Below are 12,495 nucleotides of genomic sequence, written 5' to 3' on the forward strand. Positions count from 1 at the left end.
CATATCCTGCAGGCTGCTATCATTTTGAACTATTTGGATTTTGTACTGCAAACATACTGCAGCCAAATCATCTGATGGAAAGATTTGCAGATATTTGAGAAATAAAACATGTTACCTTAATAATAATAATAATAATCCTTGCATTTGATATCGCACCTTATCACCTCGTCGAGACGTCTCAAAACACTACAGGATATACTGTAAAGTGGATTGACTGTATTTTGTGGGCAAAACATTACACTGTAAAATAACTATTTGTGAAGAATATAGAGTGTAGAATGTGTCGCAATGCATCCCATTGCATTCCATCCTGCTTGCCGGATAATTTCCACAATGCATATTTTTAAATAATTTCCGCCACATGTAAGCAATTATTTTGATCGAGCGCCTATTGCACAAGTCATTCTAAGAATACATACTTTATCAATTTAGCCAAATTGTTTACATTTGCACAGTATTCGTTCTCCAGATCATAAAACCTTCTTGCTACATATGGTTTCCCATGAATTCTTTGAGCAAGCAAACTGTTTTCATAAGATATAATGGGAAATTATTCACTGTAAAGCACAGTTTGACTCTGTCCCATATGACTGTCAATATAAAGCTTATACAGAAAACTGAATTGGAAAATAAATTAGTTCAAATTTATTGAGTAGTATGCAAAATACAAGTCTAAACTAGTGAGAAGCAGCATTGGTGAAACAAAATAATTCAGATTAAAAGGTGTTGATTCACAATAAGGTCTTGATACAATACAATACAACACAAAATTACATTTGTAAAGTGCCTTTCACATCTGGAGGACGTCCCAAGGCACTGAACAGTCAGAGATTAGGAGGGTGGGGAGGTGGGGGTTGGGATCAGGGAGGGTGGAGGGAAGAAAGGGTAGGAGGGTGGCCGAAGGCCTGGTTGAAGAGGAGGGTCTTGAGGCATGCCTTGAAGGAGGCAAGAGAGGGAGCGAGGTGAAGTGGGATGGAGTTCCAGAGGGTGGAGGCAGAGAAGCTGAACGCCTGCTGAGCGGAGGGATCAGACCGGTTGATAAGGGGTTAGCAGGTCAGAGAGGTAGGATGGGGAAATGCCATGGAAGGCCTTGAAGGTGAAGATGAGAATTTAGAATTTTGAGCCCTGAGGAACACCGAACGAGATAGTGCGGGGGCTGGAGGAAAAACCGTTTGTGGAGACAAAGTGGAACCAATGTGAAAGATAGGCTCCGAACCTTTCAAGGACAAAACCTTGAAGGTTAAGGTGAGAGGAGAGATGGTGGAGGAGGATAGAGTGTTCCACAGTGTCAAAGGCAGCAGAGAGGTCGAGGAGGATGAGGAGACAGAGGGAGCCCTGGTCACAGATGGGCAGAATGTCATTTGTCACCTTGACCAAGGCTGTTTCAGAGCTGCGAGCAACATGGAAACCCGATTGGAAGGGTTCATACAGAGGATGGCAGGAGAGGAATGAGTGAAACTGGGAAGCAACAACTTTTTCAAGGACATTGGAAAGGAAAGGGAGGTTGGAGATGGGGCGTTAGTTAGTGAGCAGAGATGGGTCCAGGAAAGCTTTTTTAGGAAAAGGTTGATGACAGCTGTTTTTAGGGGGGTGGGAATGTTGCCAGTTGACAGGGAGAGGTTGATGAGGTAAAAGGGCGAGAAGGTGGAGATGGGAGGTAAGGAGAGGGGTAAGGATGGGGTCGAGGGAGCAGGTGGTGGGCTTCATGCAGGTTATAGTCGTGGTGAGAGAGGAGGGGGGGCAGGTTCGAAAGTGAGGAGGGAGGGATGGGAAGCGGGAGAAGTGTGAGGGAGAGATGGGGAAGGGGTGGCGGTTGGGAAGGTGGAGGTGGCTGAATGGATCCCCTCAATTTTGGTCTTGAGTAAATCCAGCATCTTCTTGCAGTTAGAGTTGGAGGAGAGGATGGGCGAGGCGTGAAATAGTGGATAGAGCTGGTTGGTTGCAGAGAAGAGAAGCTTGAGGTTGTATGAGGGTTTTGGTGGCCTGAGGGGTGAGGCAGTGGCGGAGCCAGGCGATGTTGTGGAGGCAGGGGAAGGCAGATCGGGTCATGGCACAGATGTGAGCTAGAAAGGACAGTTGAGGGTCATACAAGACACCAAGGTTCATGACTGGCTTGGTGAGATGAAGCTAGCATCCATGGATGCTGATGCTTCTAGTGCCTGAGGTGCGGAGGTGCTGGCACGAGCCAATCAGGAGAGCCTCAGTCTTGTTTATGTTCAACTGTAGAAAGTTGGCTCACATCCAGGCAGTCTGTCAGGACATCAGTGGTCCTGGAGTTGAGGGTGAAGGTAGATTTTGGTCTTGAGGAAATCCAGCATCTCCTTGCAGTTGGAGTTGGAGGAGAGGATGAGCGAGGCATGCAAGAGTGGACGGAGGAGCCAGTTGGTAGTGGAGAAGGGAAGCCTGGGGGTCCAAGATTATCTTAGAATAGAAGGACAATTTAACGGATATGACTCAGATACAAATTCTACACAACAGAAAGTACAATGCCTGAATCAGAGAATAAGAAAATGTTTCACAAAATATCAGTCAATCCACTTTAAGGCCTATTTTGTGAAGTGCTTTGACATGTTTCAATGATGTACTAAGGTACTATGTCAAATGTATGGATTCTTCTTCTTTTTCTTCTTCTTCTTATTATAATAAGTGCCTGGGATTCCAAAGTTCACTCAGGTTTCTCTGCAGCTATTTCTCAGACTAAAATGCTGTGTTCTGTGAAGTCAGAGGGGTAAGTGTGTGGTTTTAATAATAATAATAATCCTTGCATTTGATATAGCACTTTTCATGCCTTTTAGACGTCTCAAAGCGCTTCACAAAATATACTGTAAAGTGAATTTACTGTATACTTGTGGGCGCAACGCGGCATCCAATTGCGCACAGCAGTGTCCCACAAACAGTCGTGGATTGAAGTGACCAATTTTATCATTGTTTTTTTCTTTTGAGGGATTAATATCAGGCGTGTGGAGTATGGAAACTTGGCAAAGTTTCGCCCTGCCGGGAATTGAACCCAGGTCTCTCGCTTACGAGGCAAGTGCTCTAACCACTGAGCTACAGCACTCCTGTTTTGACGTATTGCGCAGAAGGTTGAGAAATATCAATTCTCCAATATTTTCCCATATTTCACGTTTTCATAATATTTCTGTTATGACCATAATGATATATGTTTAAAAAGAATTTATAAACTTGTAATAATCTTTCTGCCCAGTATAACTAATAATTGCTTGATTAAGGTTTAGTCAATCGGGCAACTTGAACATTTCTTTTAACTTCATTGCAATATGGAGTGAGGTGTGATGATCCACCATGTTAAAATCTAACTAAACTGAATGTTTACTGGGAAGTTGGGAAAATGGAACGGGGAAAACGCAGGATGTGATAATCATGTTCAGTGATAATTTTGTGCCATCTCCTTACTGACAGGTTTGGGAATTCTGAAGGATTTCGACCCAATCTCTGGACAATAATTTCTCCCTCCAACTTATTCAAAATTAAATTGAGGATTGTTGGCCAGGACACTGGGAGAAAGTCTTCTTTTGAATCCCTGTTTTTTAACTTAAACATTTTGTTTTTACTTTTAAAATTATTTGTCAGTCATTAAATATCACATGGGAGAAATTCAGATGAAGATCGCCCTTTGGCCCATTTGATCTCATCCTACCTTAGGGAGAAGCAAGTTATCCGCACTCCCTGTGGGCTAATAACATATTTTCCCATTGCACACGATTATTGAAATGCACAGATTGACAAGAGAAAAGGGGTTACTGTGAAGATGGCTGAATTAATGTGTACTAAAGAGAATTTCCAAACTACTCACCTCAAAGCATATGCAAAAAGAGATACTGGGATTGTAGCTTTTTCCTCTCCTTAATAATTGAATACAGTTGCCTCACATATATCAAAACTTTCCTACCATTGCAAAAAATACATTAAATTCAAGATAGATGGCCATTCCCTGCAATAATTTGAACAGGCCTCTGTACGGTATAACAGTGAACATACACCTATGTTTGTGGATAGGCAGGGGCACTGTAAATTAATCTGAGGTCAGCTGGTATTCTGTGAAATAACTCTGAAATGCCATATTCCATGATTGACAACAATGTGACTTTGACAACAACGCATGTGGTTGCTAGAAGGTTGGCACCATTTTCGATACACCATAATTATTATCACTGATGATAATTATCATATCACCCATCGTATTTTTCACCTCACTATTCTTTTAATAATAATAATCCTTGCATTTGATAAAGCACCTTATCACACCTTCCAGGCAACTCAAAGTGCTTCACAGAATATACTGTAAAGTGAATTGACTGTATAGTTTGGGGTAAACTGCAATAGCCAATTGCGCACAGCAGTGGATTGAAGTGACCAATTTGTAAAAAAAAAGATTATTATCCCTGGAAAAGCGATCTGCCAATCGACTAACAACTGGGTTCCTACTTATTGCTAGGTAAACAGAAACTTGCCCAACATTTCACCCTGCCGGAAATCAAACCCAGGTCTCTCGCTTGCAAGGCAAGTGCTCTACAGGATTCCACTTTTACATCAAATGCTGAAGAATATGCTGTATCTTTGTTAGAACATGCAGTGTTTGTAGTTCAATTCCTGTCAATAAGAGAAACATTGAACATGATACTTCGTGCTCAGTGCTTTCACTTACAAAAGGGTTGAAAGTCTTCAATACAATTAATTGTCTTTGTTTCCAGGAAGTCATAAATTGAATCATTCATGCAGCTCAATGCATCCAATTCCGAGAACCTCTTAAAACAAGAATGCAAAATACAGTGCACGCCCCAGTCCACTTTCATAAATGATTTAAGCATGACAAAAATAAACCATAATCCATATAAAACTACCGTGAATGGAAATGGCAATTTTCTATTGAAACTTTTCTTTAGATTGGGACTTTTAGACTAAAATGGCAAAAAGTACTGCAGTTCTTATATAATTGTTGTAAATTATACAGTTGCCATGGAGAAAAATTGCACAGTTTTCCAATGCCTTCTTCGTTGGAGCTGCTCATTAAAGTCAATAATCCTACCATAATTATCAGAATTTTTTTTCTGATTTTATGTAGCACATACAGCTTACTGCAGTGATTCATGCTGCTGTAAGTCCTCCTCAAATCTCAATTAATGTCTGTAGTGCCCTGGCAGCTTTGATATTCTTTGGACACTTATTATTCAAGCACTTATTTCCTATATTAGACAAGCTCCACCACATTAAATTTGAGTCTGATTGCAGCATTTTCTACTTTGCTTGGAGGGTATTTTTTTGCCAGGAAATGTGGTTAAACTGGGGCGGTGAAATCAGCTAAAAAAACAGCTTGATGCTGTGATGGGAAGACAGTAAGATAGAAATTCTGGAAGGATGAGATCAAATGTGTTGAAGGGCCTTCTTCAGCCAAACAAATCTTGTGATCTTGTAAAGAGCAGCTTTTGCCCATTACAAGCATTTGCCACTTGACGCAGCGGTCACATTTTTGGCACCGCGGTTCACAACCACAATTGATAGATGTAAAGACTATGATTCATATCTTCAATGCAGCAGCAGTATAGGAGCTAACATTTGCCTTGTGCAAGAGCATAGGTTGGAAGAGAAGCAGGGAATTCCTATTTACTCTGTTTCATCTGAAAATTTCCTGGTTCTTGGTTATTCCTGGAGCCGAGGAGATCAAGAGGGAATATAAAAGAGGTATTTAAGAGTCTGAAAGGGAATGACAGGATAGTTGGAGAAAATCTATTTTGTTTGGTTGGAGAAAGGGTGATATGTGGGCATAGTCTCAAGAATTATAGCAGAAATATTAAGGGCTGAGGTGGAAAAATAATAATAAATTCTTACATTTGGTATAGAGCCTTTCATTTCAGGAGAATGTCCAAAACATTTCACAGCATTTATTGTAAAGTACAATGATTGTGTTTGGAATTCTGTGCCTTTAATTCACAGATGTTTTTAATGTGTAATACTCAGTAGAATCAATACAATTTTTTCTAAATCACCTTTTTGTTAGTTATCCCAAAGCTCCTGCAACACTACACTGGAGTTAGCTCGTAGCCCAGGCTGACATTCTGATGCACTTTTGAGGGGAGCGCTGCACTGCCACAAGCATCATCCTTCAGCTGAGATGTTAAACTGAGTTCCCATCTACCTATTGAGATAGATGTTAAAGATCCTACAGCACTCAGCTTCAAAAAGAGAGGCAAATTTATCTTGGCCAACAATTCTCTAGATAAATGAGTCATTTACTTCTTCGCTGTTTGTGGGACAATGTTGTGTGCAAATTGGCTGTCATCTTCATTTACGAAGATAGAATCATTACAGTTAATGGTTGTTAATGTAACGCATTTTAATAATGTTTTAGGCACGATATCAAATACAAGGATTACTATTATGAAAGCTAAAAAATAATAATTCTTGGGGCCTTTCACCAGGTTCATTGCTGATGTAGACAAAGCTGCTTAATTAATACAAAGTGAAGTAATAAAGGAGGGGGTTCAGTGCTGTCACCTTAAGAGTGCTTTGCATCTATGCATTTTGTCAGAAGTTGTCAGTTGAATATGGAAAATGTTAGTCATCGCCTTTGAGTAAGCGATAGGTATTACACAGTGCCTTATAAATTGTGATGTCTTCCCTGTGTTAAACTGACATCACCATCATGCTCTTGCCTGTGTGTCTAAGTGATCTAAATATATTTTGATTCTCTATGGCACTATTAAGTCCAACTGCAATTTAGTTAATACTGGAAATTATTGTTGAAAATTGCTCCAGCCATGACTCCAGCCCTTACGTCTAAACATGATTGCTTCTTAATCATGGTGTTGAAGACCAAAAATGCCATTCATGCCAATGACACAGAATGAATAATTCAAAGTGGAAGTCAGTATATTTCACATGGATTTTCTTGTAGCTAAGATACAAGGTGATACTTCTATATGTTGTTTCATGTTGTGATACAAGGTGATACAATCCTATGCTGTTGAGGGGTGTCCACTCAGTCATCATCACTGAGGATTGTATTTGTGTCCCGGTAATGGAGAAGAACGAAATCCAACAAGATGCAGCTGTGAGAAGAATCCTTATTTTGGCAGCAGAGATTCTGGGCAATTTGTTGGAACAGCATTTTAATTCCTGGAACTGCCAAGGTGTCCTTCATCAGCTATACAATATGGCCTATATTATCTGTCCCTCTCAACCCTCTTCAGTTCCCATCCCCAGCTTGGTTACCCAGCCAGCAGTGTCAACAGCAAAAACCACAACTTGCCCTTCAACTCGGGATAGTGTCTCTGAGAGTGCCAAGCATTTTGAGATGTCTCCCCAATGTGAAAGACATAATATTAAAGCCAATTTTTATATATTATATCTGTCTCCGATTGCCTTGTTCCTCAAACCCACAACTTGAATAAAGTAGCAAAAATTGTGTACCCACTGGTACTTTATAGATATTGTCATCAAATAAAGTGATCCATTATATTCTCTGCTCTGTCTGTCACCAATACTACAGGCCATGGTCCATTTGCATGTTAATAGGTTCAATTTTTTTGGTATTATTAACACAGTTCTTAACAGAAATCCATGACAGTGATTTGCAGTAAAGCTTCTCCAACTCAATTTATTTTCAGAGCAGGGTTCTCCTGACTCTTATTGACATGCATAGCATCCTTCCAGTTACTAGGAATCCCAGCTCAATTTTCCAATATTTTATAATTGAGAAATATTGGGAAATTGACCCCAATATTTCTAACTAATGGCGCAAAGAGGTAAGGTTAATAGTCAAATAATGGACTTTGATATTATGGAATTCATCTCTGTTCCTATTTTATATATTTACATGATTTAACCCTTGTGCTTCACAAGTATTTTTGCCAAGATGCCTTGCATAAGGTATCGTTCTCAGTATGCCTTTTATTTTACTGACATATTGTATGGAATAATCTGCTGGGAAGTGGACTGATTTTAAAATTGGTCATTCACTTCATGACTGTTTGTGGGACCACTGTTGCACACAAACATGGCTGTCATGTTTGGTTACAAGTACACAGGAAAATCCTGTGAAGTGCTTTAAAATATATAGTAACAATAATAATAATAATCCTTGCATTTTGATGTAGCACTTTTCACGTCTTCTAGACATCTCAAAGTGCTTCACAGAATACACTATAAAGTGAGTTGACTGCATATTTTGTGGGAGAAACGTGGCAGCCAATTGCGCACAGCAGTGTTCCACAAACAATCATGGATTGAGTAACCAAATTATTAGTGTTTTCTTTTCTTGAGGGATTATTATAAGGCGTATTATCAGGAGAAATGTTGCAACAATGTGATAAGGGGCTATACCAAATGTGAGATTATTAAATTTGGCTCAAATCAATTTACACAATAATCTGTACGTCTGGCTGGACAGGATTTGAATCCAACAACAATTTACATTTATATACAATACAATCCAAAATTACATTTGTAAAGTGCCTTTCACATCGGGAGGATGTCCTAAAGCACTGAACAGGCAGGGATGAGGACCCGAACGGAGGGGGGGGGTCTGGGATCAGGGAGGGCGAAGGACAGAGAAGGTAGGAGGATGGTCGAAGGCATGGTCGAAGAGGAGGGTGTAAAGGTGTGCCTTGAAGGAGAAAGAAGAAGGAGTGAGGCGAAGGGCATGTGGGATTGAGTTCCAGAGGATGGGGGAAGAGAGGCTGAAGGTCCAATCGCCGATGGTGTGGTGGGCCGGACGGGGGACATGGAACAGGCCGGAGGCTGCTGAATGGAGGGAACAGACAGGTTGATATGGGGTTAGCAAGTCACAGAAGTAGGGAGGGGGTAAGGCCATGGAGGGCCTTGAAGGTGAAGACGAGAATTTTAACTCGATCCTCTGAGAGATGGGGAGCCAGTGGACCCGGACAAGGGTGGGGGTGATGGGGTCATGGAGCCTGGTCTGGGAGAGGATACGAACTGCAGAGTTCTGGATGATCTGCAGCTTGTAGAGAGAAGAATTGGGGAGACCAACAAGCACAGTGGAGCCTGGGTGTAATGAAGACATGTATGAGGGTTTTGGTGGCCTGAGGGGTGAGGCAGTGGCGGAGTCGGGCAATATTGCAGAGGTGGGGGAAGGCAGAGCAGGTCATGGTACTGATGTGAGGGAGAAAGGACAGTTGATGGTTGAACAAGATGCCCAGGCTCCTGACTGGCTTGGTGAGGTGGAATGTGCATCCGTGGATGCTGATGCTGCTAGTGCCTGAGGTGCGTAGGTGCTGGCGCAAGCTCCTTAATGTAGAGTAACGTCTTAGAGTAACTTGCAGGCATTTCCATTCTTAACAACAACAACAACAACAACAAGATTACATTTGTATAACGTTTTTCACATCGGAAGGAAGTCCCAAGGCGCTGGACAGTGTACAGCATTTCGGACCCGAGCTGGGGTCAGGGGGGAGAAGGGAGGGGAAGGGGGATCTTAGATTCAGATGCACAATTGATGTAATTGTTGTAAATCACTTATGCAAATATTATACATAATTTAAAAATATGATTTATCGTAAAATCAAATCTTTTCCAACTTACAAAATGGCTTCAACTTTACATTTTAGATGCTGAAGGTGTAAAGTCAACACATACTTGAAAAACACACTGTGCACTTCAAAATAGCATCAAGTTCACCAGTGTAAATAAAGAATATTAAGCCTTCAGGCATTATTAATCAATATGTCTTTGTCTCAACAGTGAACATGTTTATGGGTGGTTATTGTTAACCCTGGTTTCAGCAGAGAGCACCTTATTGCATAATTTCTGTACGTGCACAAGGCATCACTGTCCTTTTTGGGTGAGGCTGTAAATTTACTGATAACTTGTGGGTGTTTCATGTTGTAGATTCACAGCTGTCAGGAACTAAATTGAAACTTTCAGACTAAGGACTAGTGTAGCTGGAAGCTTTCGTTCCATCACTTGGGGCTGCATTTATACCTAACTCCCAAGAGAGGAAAGAGTAAAGAGCAGTTTAATGTTTAATGGTACAGATACCGATCTTGTTCAGTGGCACTTCAACTCTGTGTTTGGAAGCAATGGCAGGGAGAATGCATCTAAATAGAATGTTTTTCAGCATGTTCCACAAATACATGTTCAGTTTATTATACAGCACCAAAGAGCCACAATCTTAGCCTATCAGACCATTTTGTCTTAAATTTTAAGATTGTAATCCTTGCATTCGATATTGTACAGAATTGAAAAAAATATTTAAGTAGATAGACTTAATGTATCATATATTTGTTCTTTGGAAGCTGGTTTTCCATAATTTGAAACAAACAGCTTCCAATTAGAACTTAATTTAAGACCTTTGCGCAATTTTGGCCCATCAGACATATTGCTCTTACAGACTAATAGGTGAAATTCCAGGAAACCAAAGGCAACGTATTTCCTTTTGTCACTGACTTTTGCCACACATGATATGAATTTAGTTCAAGTTGCCATTCACTATTACAAATGAGCTTCTGCAGACAGAATAATCAGTAAATCCCTGGTACAACTGTAGACAAACACAATGATCTAATGCAAGAAAGTTTGAACCAGCCAACAGTTTGCAAATGTAATCTCATAATTAACCTGCTATCAATTAGAATGCTTCAAGCATTTGGGACTCTTTTATTTCTATACAACAGTCAAGTTATTTCAATAAGTTATTATGGTATATTGGTAGGTATTGTAACATAGTCTTTCATCACACAGAAAACTTGTAATTGGAGGTATCTTTAACCAAGTCCTGTAGGGCTTCTCATTTTGACAGAACAATCTGCTAACCTAATGTTTGTGCTTTCACAAGTGCTTCAGTAAAGCTCTGAGTTTGCATTTACCTACTCCCTGAAACTCTAATAGTGGGCATCAATGCTCAGCCATTTTAGTCTAAAAATGTTACTTCTTGATGCACGCCACTCTTGAAATTAAACAACTTCACATCCTTGAACGAGTTTCCTGCCTGTTTTACTTGCGTGATCCTAAATCACATTTCTAGTAGTTCCTCAATATTGAAGAAATACATTTAAGGTGCATGAGTGACTGATACGTTGTGGCTGAATCTTGACAAATGATGCTGAATGTTATTATTATTATTATTATTATTGTTGTGGTGTATTTGCCCACAAATTACATATTACAATATATTACACACATTATAATAAATCCTGGGATGCACTTCGAGATATCGTCCGGAAGAGTAAGGACATGACATCAAATGCCAGGAGTATTATAATTATTATTCTCTAATTCATGTTTAATCTCCTGAAATAGGCAAGTCGACATTACATAAAACCTCTAAGAGGGATAAAAAGCCTGATGTTTCTCCCTGACCCTAAATACTAATCTTTTACGATATACTTTATGTATCTTTGATTGCTTACAATGTACACTGATGGAATTATGGAATTACTGATCACATTAATTGTTTATGTAAACATGCTTTGCAAACCATTAGTAGAAATTCTACCTGGGTCTAGATCTACTCATTAATGTAACATTTCGCTTACAAAATATACAACAACAACAAATTAAATTTGTATAAAGAATCGGAAAGACATCCCAGGGCACTGGACAATCAGGAGTCTTGGACCCGAGCTGGGAGTTGGGGTCAAAAGAGGAGGCAGGCAGGGGGAATGGGGGAGGGAAGGTGGCCGAAAGCACGGTCGAAGAGGAAGGTGTTCAAATGGGACTTGAAGGAGGCAAGCGAGGGGGTGAAGTGGAGGAATTGCGGGATAGAGTTTCAGAGTGTGGGGGCAGAGAAGCTGAATGCCCGACCGCCAATGGAGGGGCGGGAAATGCGAAGAACTGAAGTAGCCCGGTGTCTGCCGAGCGGAGGGAGTGGACAGGCTGATATGGGGTTATGAGCTCGGAGAGATAGGGGGGAGCAAGACCGTAGAGGGCCTTGAATGTAAGAACGTGAGTTTTGTACTCGATTCTCTGAGGCATGGGGAGCCAGTGAAACCAGACAAGAACGGGGGTGATAGGTTCCCAGAGCCTGGTATGGGAGAGGACATGGGGTGCAGAGTTCTGGATGATCTGCAGCTTGTGGAGGGAGGAGATGGGAAGTGCAGTGAGCAGGCAGTTGACGTAGTCAAGCCGGGATGTAATGAAAGCGTGGATCAGTGAATCAGATAATCAATTCACTTTACAGAATATTCTGTGAAGTGCTTTAAGACGTCTTAATGATGTGATAAGCCACTATATCAAATGCAAGGATTACTATTATTATATTTCAGAGTGTGCAGAATTTGATAAAATGATGAATTCAGGTTTAACTTTGATGCCTGTTTTTTTTATTCTTAAAACAACAATTTTTCACTTTTATATTGCCTTTCTCATCAGGAGGACATCTCAAAGGACTTTGCAAAGATGCCTGGAAGCCTGAGCTAGCGGGGAGGGGGAGCTAAGAAAGAGGGAGGGAGAGAAAGGTGACCAAAAGGGTGGTCAAAATGAAAGGTCTTAAGGAGGGCTTCAAAAGAAGAGAGAGAGGAG

General features: G+C 40.7%; 1 non-coding gene across 1 annotated transcript; it reads right to left on the reverse strand.

The window, feature by feature from the left end:
• Positions 1 to 2,986: 2,986 nt before the first annotated feature.
• trnat-cgu lies at positions 2,987 to 3,058 on the reverse strand. Its single transcript has one exon. It is a non-coding gene; the product is annotated as a tRNA-Thr (tRNA).
• Positions 3,059 to 12,495: the final 9,437 nt, after the last annotated feature.

This window comes from Callorhinchus milii, unplaced genomic scaffold (genome assembly GCF_018977255.1).
Source record: "Callorhinchus milii isolate IMCB2004 unplaced genomic scaffold, IMCB_Cmil_1.0 Scaffold1, whole genome shotgun sequence".
NCBI classification, from domain to species: domain Eukaryota; kingdom Metazoa; phylum Chordata; class Chondrichthyes; order Chimaeriformes; family Callorhinchidae; genus Callorhinchus; species Callorhinchus milii.